This window comes from Tachypleus tridentatus, chromosome 13 (assembly GCF_004210375.1).
Source record: "Tachypleus tridentatus isolate NWPU-2018 chromosome 13, ASM421037v1, whole genome shotgun sequence".
In the NCBI taxonomy this organism is placed as follows: domain Eukaryota; kingdom Metazoa; phylum Arthropoda; class Merostomata; order Xiphosura; family Limulidae; genus Tachypleus; species Tachypleus tridentatus.
Window position 1 is genome coordinate 67,541,299 of NC_134837.1, and position 13,397 is coordinate 67,554,695.

Below are 13,397 nucleotides of genomic sequence, written 5' to 3' on the forward strand. Positions count from 1 at the left end.
GCCTATAACAATATTTTTATAGATTTCTAGCGGTGGCGTAGAAGCACAGGTATCGAGCCCCACGTTTTAAATTTGTCTAATTAAAATTCTATACGAATTAGAAAAAAATATTCACAGAAAAAAAAGTGAGAAAGCATAAAATTTAATCGAGAATCCAAGAACTTCCCCATCCCAGACATAATGGGTGTGGCGTGGATGGCGGAAATTCCTTCGTTTTCCTTGTTCAAGTAAACCTTACTTCCCACCCCCACTTTTAACTTGTCTGCCCCCCTCTTGTCTAGCATAACAGTTTGTATTACAAATTTAAAGAAAACCTCTAGACAATGTTGGTCATTGTGATCGTGAAAGTTAAACCACGGTCAAGTATTCTCGAGACGTATGCAGACGCTCAATACTAGAAACCAAATTTTGATACCCGTAGTGGGCATATCATAGATAGCCCATTATGTACCTTTGGGCTTAACTTCAAACAAACAAACTCTCATGATAAAGTCTATACGTGTATTGGAAATATTCCCAGTGGTCTTATAACTTAATAAGTCTATACATGTTCAAATTACGTTTACTGGTTTTATAACTTAAAGATCTCTAAAACCTTTATATCTCTTTGTTGGTTATATTCTGTTAAACGTCTAATAAAACTTCCTAAACTCGTTTCGACGACCAATACACTAATTCACCTAACACGTTTCTAACAACGCAAGTTGGGTGTGTTCACCTTTCAATGGTTGGTATTTAAGGCTAACGTTATTTTCAACGAGTCGATAATACTGATTTTTGATGCGTTTCCGCTAATGAAACTGTTACAAAACTAACATAATATAATATATCACCTGTTGTGTAATTACGATACGTACAGTTTTAAAAAAAAACCACATTCTCCATCTAAACTTAGGACTAAACTAAACCCTATATATAGAGGGAGCCGGTCTGCAAGTTCAAACCTAGATAGATGCAGTAAACGTTTATTTGTTCCCTAAGTCACGTGACAATGAATACTGCACAAAGGAATTTCCTCGAGGTAACTCCTTCGACAGACAACGACAGTTCTTATTTGGTTATTGTTTTTGTTTTTTTTTTTATAATCAGGGTCACAAAGTGTAGAATATACGGCGTTGTTCTTGAATTATAAGAAGTACGACGTATTTAATCATGACTGGCTAGAAATAGCGGGACTTGATATTTTGCACACGAATCTTTTACCCCGTCAATATAATAACTTAATAGTGGGGCTCTCTTTATTGTCCAGGTTTGACTGTTTCGTTTGAAATGAAATTATTAACTAATAATGTCAGGTAAAACCCGTAAATGGGGAGGTAAGTGTTTCATTCGTTAGTATGTATTGGCTATAAGAACAGAGAAAAGTTGACTGATTGGAGCTATTCTTCAGTCTTAAGTATAATAGGTTTTTGTTCCTTAAAGTTATGATACGAAGAGTTATAATATAGTCAGTCCCTCTAACCACCCATTTTACTACATGGGTTTACTACTTAAGTTCTGTCGCTGTCCCTTGTTTGTTTCAACATGTTATGAACTTGGATTCCCCCTAATATACTTAACCTTCACTCTTTTACATCGTAAATTCTTTATTTGCGAAAGAAAGTAAAATGAGTAGGAAATAACTTCCTGTTTAGGACAACGGAACTAACTTATCTTTTTACAAATTGCTGTACTTCCTACAGTAGAGTGCTACACTAACTTGTTTGGTTATCTGTCTGTAAATCAAATCTTCGTTATTTAGGGAGGGGGGGGACATAAGTACTAAAGTGGACCCTGTTTCTTTCATTTTTTTTCAAGATCTTATGTGCACATGAGGTGAGGAGTTCGTGTGCGGCAGTAAAGAGGGATGCAAGTGCACTGTGCAACAAAAATGAGCAAGGTAAAACAAGTTTGTGTAGGTGTACAGGTAAGGTTTCCTCACATGAAGCCAAAATGTATATGAAAACAAAAACTACTTTAACTTTGTCTCATTCGCTTTTGAACATGCAAGGATAATGTTAGTTTATGTAACTATTGTTCATCATCTTTTGCATGTTAGTTATTGTACTTGTGTTAAACTTTTTATTTTCTTCTAGGCGGCCAACATTGCACGTGTAAGAAAGAATGAACTTGCTGTTTTGATTTGTTTTCTGATTCAAATGTAACAAACCTTTATTAACAAATTTGATTGTTTTTGTAACATAATTTATTATGTATGTCAAAAATAAACAATATATAAAACCTGCCTTCTTTATTTATCAATGTAACATGTTACAGTCGACCCCAATATCTTTGATACCCACGATGTGTTAATTCTAGTGGCTTCTCGTTATTACTCGGTTATGCAATACAGATGGGAAAGAACCATCGTAATGTAATATTCAAACTCGATTCTTATGATTTCTCATACAACTGATGCAAAGCCTATTTCTACTATAACTATTATTTACAAACCACAGTGATACGTTAGTAAGAAGCTACAATACTGAATATTTTCATGCAAATTACACTACTAATAATAAAAGGTGTTGGTAAATACGAGAGCCTACAATATTTTAACGTTTCCTTTATATGAAAATAAGTTTACACCACCCGTTTTATTCCACTTACCAGCCTGTTACCTTGTTTTCTTTTAACCATGGTTATTACGTCATATTGTACACCATTAAATCCTTCCAGTACCATGTTTCTTTTATATTTCCACGAAATTGAAAATATTTTAAAATCATTATATTATTAAACAACTTCGTATTCGTCAAAAATAGTTTATTAAACAGATAAACATTATTCAACATTATAAAATGGGGGTCCTAACAGGAGAAAGGGCCTGTTACAAATACTATAACTTCCAATCGCCAAATTCGGTAATAAATAACGTGTCGCTGGTTATTAACTTCTGTACCCTGCTCCTCTCACCCTCCATATATTCAATCAATAAATCTTTACATTAAGTATTGCTTTTCGAAACAGCACCCGCCAGTGTATTAAACTTACTGATAATAAAATAGATGTCCAAGAAGGGGCACTCTCTCTTCTTCCACCCCACTACGCGTCTCTTTTTCCCGAACAACAAAATGACTTTTTACTGTTGGCATAAAACGTTGTATGCCATCCCACTATGCTTAACTTACAACTCGCATTGATAACTTCAGTGATAGAAAAACAACATTACTATCATGTAAAAACTAAAAGTCGCTCTTTACATATGTAGAAACAAAACCGTTTGAAAGATTAACAAGCTGGAAATAAACATGAGAGTATGAAATACAGGACATGGTTTTAGTGAAGAAATAGAACCGCCAAGCCAGTTCGATCTTTTGTTTAATTACACTGTGTAACACAAATTTCGGTTCCCACATAGTATGTGTTATTTCTTAATTGCTTATGTTGTAAAAGTACAGAAAATGGCCATTATTCCCTACAAACTTTGCTTTTGTGAGCTGGATAATGAAATTTAGAAATTAACCTATTTTCTATGTAAAAACAGGCAAATTTGCACACTTTCATTTACATAAGGTTTGGATAAAACAACATATGAATCAAGATTTACATGTATTTATACTAAAGTTGTCCAAAATTGTTTAGAAGTGAGAAGTTTTTCGAGATTTAACTGTAATGTAAATCACATTCACGTATCAGTCCCCAAGTATAGTCTCGGCATTCGACTTTGCTAGACCAAGATCTCTGATCAAATCATTGAGGTCTCTTTGGTTGGGGTAGTATGGGTTTCTCTCGCCAACTGCACCTCTGAAATTGTAATCTGGGTCTTCAACTTCTACCTTCTCTTCTAATTTGCTGCTCTCTTCTGAAGATGGCTGCTTTCTCTCTGGCAGTGTAGCACTGGGGAGATGGATGATGGAAGGTCCGGATACATGATAGTAGATGCATTTTTGCCAGCCCGACTTTTGAAAAGGTCTACCATGCAGAAGTAGAAATTGCTTGAGTGGTCAGTGGGTTCACGCCAAATTCTTGGAGTAGCGAACTTCACTGCTCTCTTTCCCCTCTGTACCATTCTGCAAAAGAGCGACATAAATTTGTTATTATAAAGAATAAATTTATTTCATCCACAACTAATATGTAACAGGTTCATGCAAAATATTTTATATGTGATATTTTTCTATACCATTGAAATTTAAACAAAATAAAATACATTTACATTTTGAAAGGTCTAAAATTTGTATAATATAAAATCTCACTATTGAAGCAAGCAAAAATTGTCCGTCTCATCTTCTAGAGTTTTTTTACTCTGTACTAGCAGATAAAATGAGGTGCCCAGGGTTTGTCTTGATTTCCGACAGACATGCCAAAATATGCTTTGTAGGCTTCACATATTTTAGCAGATGTTGTCACAGAGTACTTTTTCGCTCTTGTCTTGATAAATTGGCCACATGCATAGCAGAATGGGTCTGGAGAATGCTTGCAGCTTCTTGATGCCATTTCTGATAAAATCAGATAGGTCTATGTGTTCACTTAGGCAGCTAGAACTAAACTGAAGTGGTGAGCCCCTGTATATATATATATTACTATGGAAAGTTCTAGAAAATTCTAAAAGGTTCTTGAAAATTCTCGTAAGTTCTACAACATTCTAGAAAGTTCTTGAACATTCGTGTAAGTTCGAGAAAATTCTCTATCAGCTATTAAACACTGAATCTGCCTGGAATGTTCTGGAAAATGGGTAAATTTGAAAATTTCATTACCCAGGTCACAAAAGCAAAGTTTGAAGAGAAAAATAGGTTTTTACTATTTGCTTTAGGCATAAGCAATTGGGAAATAACACTTTCTACCCAGGAACAAGAAAAAGTAAAAATTTTGTTGCATAGTGTTATTACTTTTTCTGACAGCTTTCAGTGTGTATTATATTGATGCTACCATGACTTCACGATCCTGTTAAAGCCAGGATTTTCATCTTCTTGTGGATAGCTACTTACCGTTAGCTTCGTCCTATTTTCATCTGCTTGTGGATAGCTACTTTCCGTTAGCTTCGTCCTATTTTTCTGAAACAAGGACATGCATCTCTCTGACAGCTACGTGCTGTTTCTAGTCTCTCATTTCTACCAGGGTTTGACAGGTTGTTTATCATGCTTCTACAGGGGCTGGGGACGGCATATTGGGGTTGATGGAATAGATAGGAGTGGCTTTAATTACACTAGAAATTCTGCGAATAATTCAGAAGAAAAATCTTCCATGTTACATTGAAACACGAACTTTTTATTGTCACTTACGTAATATGTGTGTGTTTGTGCGTGCAGCTAAAATATGTTATCAAACAATGAGAATCAAGATAAGGTGAAAGTGGCAAGATAGGCGGTCAGTGTATGTAACTATGAGTGGATGGTACACACTTATGAACAAAAAGTAACTAAGATTGTTTGTTTGCTCGCCCAAAACTCGAATTTTTAAATTATAAACTGAAGTGAGGGAAACTAGTAAATATCACTTGCCGCAAACTATTGAGCAACTCCAACATAAATAGGGGATTTTACACAACCACAGCCCAAAGTAAAAACACGATTTAGTAGCAATGAGACTGTTATTAGTTAATAGAGAAGGACATACATTTGGTTCGGTGGTGTTCCCCCAGGGAGTTCTTTGGCTCCAACTGCAGGCGGGGCCTGGCATGGCCTAGCGCGTAAGGCGTGCGACTCGTAATCCGAGGGTCGCGGGTTCGCGCCCGCGTCGCGCCAAACATGCTCGCCCTCCCAGCCGTGGGGGCGTTATAATGTTACGGTCAATCCCACTATTTGTTGGTAAAAGAGTAGCCCAAGAGTTGGCGGTGAATGGTGATGACTAGCTGCCTTCCCTCTAGTCTTACACTGCTAAATTAGGGACGGCTAGCACAGATAGCCCTCGAGTAGCTTTGTGCGAAATTCCAAAACAAACAAACAAACAAAACAAACTGCAGGTGATCTTGAACAGACTTTAGTTTTGTTTTATCCCGCATCTTACTTTATTGTGCTAGTTTCTCAGGAAACCACTACAAGATAATCTACTTTTGTTTTCTCTTGGTCCATCGATTGTTTGATGTTTTGGGTCTGCCTCTAGCAGCGTTTGAGCCTGCACCTTACTTGATGTCTGAAAGGTTTGGGAACAAAGGTTTTCTTTACATTCACTGACATTGTGGTTCATGCACGGATATTTATTGTTATGTTACGTGAAAGGACAGTTATATCTTGTCCACCACGGTTGTCGGAACTACGTAGTTTAGCCACCATTGCCGGGTGGAAGCATATTTCGACTGTCAAATAATACATCTGGTTTTATAAAAGAAACGTCTATAGTTAACCTGGAGAGATTACAACTTTCTCAAATTCGTCTCACCAATTATAGGGTGAAACTTTGTTGGATGACTCTCAGAATAACCAAGCCCATTGATGACGGCTTCTACATTCGTCCCTGTTGTCGCTGGTGTTCCGACTTCCTTGTCTCTTACAGAGGATCATAGTTCTGCCCCTACCGATGGGTCCTGACCACGGATATAAGCCTCTCAGTCCATTGGTACCCAGATTAGATTCTGTCCATATTCAAGGGTTCCTGTCAGAACATCAGTTACTGTTGTATGCCTTTTTAGTCTGTAGGGGTCGACTCCGAATATTTCTGGACGTTTGGTTAACCTTAATCATGTATCCAGGACCATTGCAGGTCCTTAAGTCAGGATTAGTCGTTCATATCATATCACCACCAACATTATCCACCAAACTGAAGTGTTTGTGTCTCCCGCAGATCCTCGGATTTCAGAACTTAGCTCTAGGACTATCAGAGTTTGGTTAGTCTGAGGATGGAGAGAGAGTTGTGCCAGTTCTTCCAGGGTTTTATTTCCATCGGGTTTTGGGCCTAACAAGACAGGGCACTAGCATCTAGTTATCAATATTTCTCGTCCATATTTCCATCGGTTTTGGGGCCTAACAAGACAGGACACTAGCATCCAGTTATTAGTATTTCTTGTCTATATTTCCATCGGTTTTTGGGCCTAAGAAGACAGAACACTGGCATCCAGTTATTTCTCGTCTATATCAATTCCTGGATTCTCACAAGAGGTTCATTCCTCACTCTGAGTTAACAGTTTTTAATAGGATTATGAATGTACAAGTACGATATCATTTATTCCTGTCTGCACATTACCATAGTGGTGGAGTCCTGTTATTATCGCATTTTATGTATAAGGGTAAGGTACTGCAATTCAGCATTTTTACCTTTGGACTAGCATCTATACCATATGGACACCGCTAGATTGTACGAGCTTTTTCTTGTCGCCTCCACTCTCTAGCCCTGTCCTTACAGCATTTCATTGTACATCTAACTTATGATTAGTCAGCTTCCATCTGTCTCCAAGCGATGTAACAAGAGTTCTATTCTTACTCACCTCTCCTTCTCTCACTGCATACATGGTTATCCCTAGTTACATTCATAAGGTGGGTACAAAAAAGTGATCCATATTCTGGGCTCTTTTTGAAAGTGAGAAGACTTTTTAAATAATGTCTAATCTGAATCATGACATTTTTATGGTAGCCTGGATAAGTTCCCACAGGATCACATTGTGCAGGATGATATGTGGACTTTCCTCAATCCTTTTATCTCACGTTACTTGAATGGTATCTGACTGTTTTCTCTAACCTTTTTATCTCACATTACTTGCATGACGTCTTATGATTTTTTGTCTACCCCTTTTTACTACCTTAACCATTTCTGCTGTATATTAGAGAGGTGTGAGCATTGTTATTGCTATGTTTGTCTCTTTACTTTACAGACCCTTTATCTTTTTTCACTGAATCCCACTCTGTGGTAAGTGTTGCCCAGGCAGGTGTGCTTTTATCAAACCAATTCCATACTGGCAACCCCTAACTTAATATACCTCATTTAGGCTACAACAGGCTCTGTAGAAATGAGGTGTTCCTTGAGACCACCTACAAACAGACCAGTTGATATCACTGTACTATTGTTATTATACTGGACTGCCACTCATGGACGGTCATGAGTAAAGCATAGGGGGATCCTGCTCATCCCAGCCAGTCATTGGACTGAATAAATTAATGTTTATTTGTTTTTAAAATTTAGGGAACTTGGTTCAATTATTGCACGATTTACAGAGAAATTTTTCTCAGAAATACTTAACGTGCATTAATCCCAGAGTTTACTGGTGGAGCTAGAGGTTATTGAGACACCCATTTCCTAGTCACTGAGGTGATGGAGGGAGGCTCTTCCCCCAGAGGGTTCAAGTAAATTTACTCTATACTAATGGAATTAAATTAGTGCTTCACTCGTATAATGGGGTTTAGAATGACAACCTCAGGAGGCAGCTTTATCTTATTTACCCCCAAATGGTAATACCTTAGTTTATTTTGTTTTTTTAGTATAATTTTTTTTCTTTTACTTTGGAGAGTGGTTACCTTTCCACAACTGTCTGGAAGCAGTAAAGGTTCATGTATGTAAGGGACGTTGTGGTCGTTTAACACACATATCTTGCTCTCCTAACATATATTTCTTAGGATTGTGTTTGATTTTTAAGGATTTTTTTATGTGAGACTGGTAAATAGAGGTTAAGACTGATAGACGGTTAATTCCCACCACAATGTGGATTCCACTTTCTTTGACCTTCAAACCTCGGGACAAATTTTATGTCTCAAATTATACCTGTACTCTAGAGATATTTTTAACTTATGCAGCATTTAAAATTTGTTTATAGAAGACTTATTTTGTTTATTTAAATGTCATTTATCACAGGGTTGAATTTACTGTTTTTAATGCAATCATTCCCTTTTTTCTTTGTCTTGCTTGACTGTTTAAGTATCAATATTCTAACATGTTGCAATTTAATTGTCCTCGTCACCAACGTAGAATATAGGTACGACGGCTAACTGGCTGGAACGTGTCCAATAGGGATGACAAATCATGTAAAACTTCACCCACAGTGTATAAATTAAGTTCCAGGAGAAAAGTAACCTTTTGTTAACCTAAAAATGACCTAAGAAGGTCGAAACGTTTTTCTCTACTTTATTTTAATAAACATTTTTAATACCCATACCAGCAGCTTTGAGATACAAAAGCATACCTGTTATGGATGTATCGTGGTTTCTCCACTGGGGTGTCAATCTTCTATTGACACACCCCTTATATATGCAAATACTTTGTGTATGAATAATGTCTTCAACAACCTTTTCATCATATCAATGTGGATTTTAAGTGTAATGTGAGAAGAAGTAAGTATGTTTGGAAGTAAATATTTTCTTAAATCAAAAAGTATTTCAAATAACAATTTCCTTCACTCCCTCACCTTTCCTCCCTATTAAGAGCTAGTGTTAAAAATTTCAGACTGAGTCATTCTCGAAAAAAGTGATAACATTATCTGATCGAGGTACCTACATATGGAGTGCACATTAATATAATTGGGGAATTTCACAAGAGAAAAAATTCCAAAGTTAATTAAGTGGAGTATAAAAGACTGGAGGAAATAAGAAAAAATCGGCCCAATGCTTAGATGGGCACAGCAAGAAACTTTGACATTCGAGTGACAGCTGTTGGAGGAGAGGCGGTAAGTATATTTGGAAATAGGTTTTCGATTTCAAAAATCTTAGCTTTTGTATGGTTCATATTTGCATAGTTCAAACTCTTGATTGTTTAGATTTTGTATAGTTCCTATATTCTTTGTTTACATTTTGTGTGGTTTTTGTACAGTTATCATATTTTATGGTTCATACATTGTATAATGTAGATTTTTATAGCTCACATTTATATAACTCACTTTCGCGTTTGTAAAGTTCATGTCCTGAAACAGTTTTATCTTTCACCCAACGTTATCTCGATCCTGGACTGTCATATGGGCTGTCCTGCAGAATTGTAATTTTAATATTGTCCTTCATATCCTGTCCAGTTTTCCCTCTTAATCCATTGCAACATGTTTCTTGTACCATCTTTCCATTCAATTCTCCTCCTTTTGGCATGGGGACTTCATCATTCTGATAGTTAATGTTTCCCACATTCTTTACCATTCTTCGTGTGTTATCCTCTATCTGGACCAGACCTTTCTTCTCAAGACATTGGCTGCCTGGGTAGGTTCTTAAAACTTTTCCCCTATTTCATTACCTCCTATTTCCCATTTGCATCTCCATTGAGATCTAGATTGACTACTTTGTCCATTTCATTCCCTACTATGTTATATGGTTCGTACTTACTGCTCCATTTTGTGGTTCTTGTTCCCATGTATTTGTTACTTGAAATTCTTCTGCTTCCAGTTACATTTTATGTTCACTGGTTGGCTCATACAACTGGCGTATTCTGAATTGCACATGGAAGGTTACAATCTACACAATATATTCTTTATTTAACTATTATCTTAGCTGCTTGGATACACTATCATTTTCTTGATCATTCAGGCTGGCATGTGGACAACTTTCATTAAATTTGTCGCACTTTATATGCAAGACCTATCTGTGTCTTCTTCAGGCAAGTATCGTCTTACGCCTGTGGAGATTTTAAACACGTATTTCCCCTTTACTGGGTAAGTCGATATGTTATTGTTTTATTTTGTTTTGTTGATATATATCATATTTAAGGATCCTATCTAGTAGCAGGTGTTGGCCAGTCAGGTATGCTTACTAACATATATGCAAAAACGGCTCGTTTGGGTTGAGAAAATATTTTACGTAGAAGGTCAAAACGTTGTTCACTCCTTTACATTTCTCTACAAGTGGGTTTTCTCGACATCACTGATTATGCTTACTAATATATTAGCTTTAAGCCTCTATACTTCTACAATGTCCACTATTGAGATGAGGTGTTTCTGTGGTATGTATGTGTGTATATATGTGTGTGTGTGTGTGATATATAATATACAAGATTAATACTCAGCAGTCCATCTCCAGCTTTAAAGGTCGCTACTGTCCACTTGCCTGTTGAAGAAAATCCTGTCTGACGTCATCACTTCATAATAAAGATTTTCTCAAACTGAGTTTCTTCCTTTTTGTAGTCTTTTACTCTTTCATATCTATAACACTGTATTTTGTTGTTTTTAAAATAAATTTAAGATATTTTGCACTTTTAGTAAAACGTATTTAATCAAAAATACCTTAGACGTGAAATAAAGGAAATGACCAAAAAGGGATTGAGTGTGTAATTTAAAGGAATGAAATAAAAATTAGTGTTCAAACTGGTCACTACCATCAAATAATTGATAGTAATATTAGAGCAAATATTAATTCATTAGTTAGTAGGTTTTACCAACTATCATACCCAAATTTGAACAAATAATGCAGTCTGGCTAACTAATGAATCAATATTTCATTTAAAGTTATTATCAACGCTATGAGTGTAGCTGTCCGTTTGGCCACCAATTTAGATTCCATTATTTTAAGTTGCATGTTCAGTCCTTTTTCTAACGCACCTTTTGTTTACACCTGAAGTGTTTGTGATTTTAAATATCATGACTTTTTGTCAACACACCAACAAACCACAGTAAGCATAAAGGTGACACTCGATATTAACCCACATTAGCTTTATGATCGTAGCCCTATTATTCAGAACAGACGTTTACTTTACAAAAGCAACCAAATTACTTAAAATATATGCTGCTAGTTTTTGTTTCTAAAAGAATGTTAATAATTTTCTCTAGAGTAACGCCATGGAATCTAGATTAACAGCTTTTATTCATCACCCATATGCACTCGGTACAGCCGTCTCTAGCATAATTATTTACGCTAAATACTTAATCTAATATTATGTGACGATAAATTTAGTAAATTTGTGCTGAAAAATTGGAAATGAATAATAACCATCCACTGGTATGATTCTTTTTAAAAACTACTAATCTAATTTACTTATATGATAATGTTTTGGATTACCATGTTGTGAGCCACAAAATGCGAAAAATTGCTAAATTATCACTCCCGTAACACAGTGTTCTGTAGGTTGTTTTGGCCACTCGAAACACTGTTGTGTGTCTTGACCTGACACCGAAAAATAAGAAGTTTACACCAAAACTTAAACGTGAAAAAATTATCTTATAATAGAATCATGCCGACTGGATGGTTATTTACTCTCCGTTATGAAGACAGAGCTTACGTATTGATATGTCCACGAATGGAGAGTATTTTCTCTGAAATATAGTGACCTTTTAGTTGAAATGAAAACCTGCTAAATACGTGGGTTTAATTATTACAATAGGAACTGTTTAAATGCTAATTCGAAAGTTTCACTGATGAAACCAGTAAAATAACGGCAGTAGTTGTACAAAATACAGAGCACATACAAAACACATTAAAACTCTGTAACATGAATATCTGCTTCTTGTCACAGGGGAATATCTGTAGACTTATAGTGCCTATAAATTGAGTTTCGATATCAGTGGTGGGCAGAACAAACATAGCTCTTTGTGTAAGTTTCATGCGTAATAACAAACAAAACAGAAAAAACCCATAAAAGTACATTAAAGTTAGAGCGAAAAACAGAAAGTTAGTAATAGATTATTATATCATGAGTACTGTCATATAAGCAAGTATATCCGAGTACATTTACAAAATTAGCTTGTAGATCTAGTATATTTATTCAACGTTTTCTTTATGTCACATTTATAAATTAAGTTGTAGAACTATTATGTTACCAAAACGAGGTCCTTAGCAGCCATTTATAAATAACTTGTATGATTAATATATTACTGGAGCACACTACTTTTCAACAACTCACAAATAGCAGTGGAGGAGTTTTATCTCTCGTTTTCTTGTGTTCATTTACAAAAATGGCTAATTAATTTAGAAGTTATTCTATATTTCTCTATTCTACTGTTTTGTCTGCACTATTCTTGATCCACTGAATAATTGTTCTCAAACTCCTATCTCTTATTTGAGCATCTGTTAGCTGAAATTTATGTTGCATTAGCTCTTTACTCATGATGACGAGAAACCCACTAGAAGTAAAAATGCATCTCAGGACGGTTGGCATGGGTATTAACACTTTTACTAATAAAGCAGAAAAAAACGTTTCGACCTTCTTAGGTCATCAACAAAACACCTGTTAACCTGAAGATAATATCAGAAGTTTGAAACGTTGTTCTCTGCTTTATTAGTAAAAGTGTTAATACTCATACCAGTCGTCCTGAGATACATTTTTAGCTCTTTAGTATTACCTTTTGGATATTCAGGCTTGGACTATACTCTGTTTCACTTTAGGTTGACTGTCTTTATTATCTTGTACTTTCATATTTGCAGTGTTTACATTTTGTTATTAATATATGGTCTTCAGAGTAATGTACTATCATTTATAGCGTTCCATCTATAGCCATACATGATGATTAAATTGTACTTGAAGCTTCCGAAGCCATCTTATCATCTGGTGGTTTGGATTGTACAACTCTACCATTATTTCAATCTTCATGATCTGTGTGACGTATAAACTTTTTTCTCTGTATAGGTTAAAGTGTAAATGTGTTCTAG

General features: G+C 35.7%; 1 long non-coding RNA gene across 2 annotated transcripts; it reads left to right on the forward strand.

The window, feature by feature from the left end:
* The first annotated feature begins 976 nt into the window (after positions 1-976).
* On the forward strand, positions 977-2,224 carry LOC143238271 (uncharacterized). 2 transcript variants are annotated; one of them, XR_013020486.1, is made up of 3 exons: positions 977-1,021; positions 1,798-1,906; positions 2,076-2,224. It is a non-coding gene; the product is annotated as an uncharacterized LOC143238271 (long non-coding RNA). The 2 variants fall into 2 exon arrangements; XR_013020487.1 differs by lacking the exon at positions 977-1,021 and adding an exon at positions 1,171-1,316.
* The last annotated feature ends 11,173 nt before the right edge of the window (positions 2,225-13,397 follow it).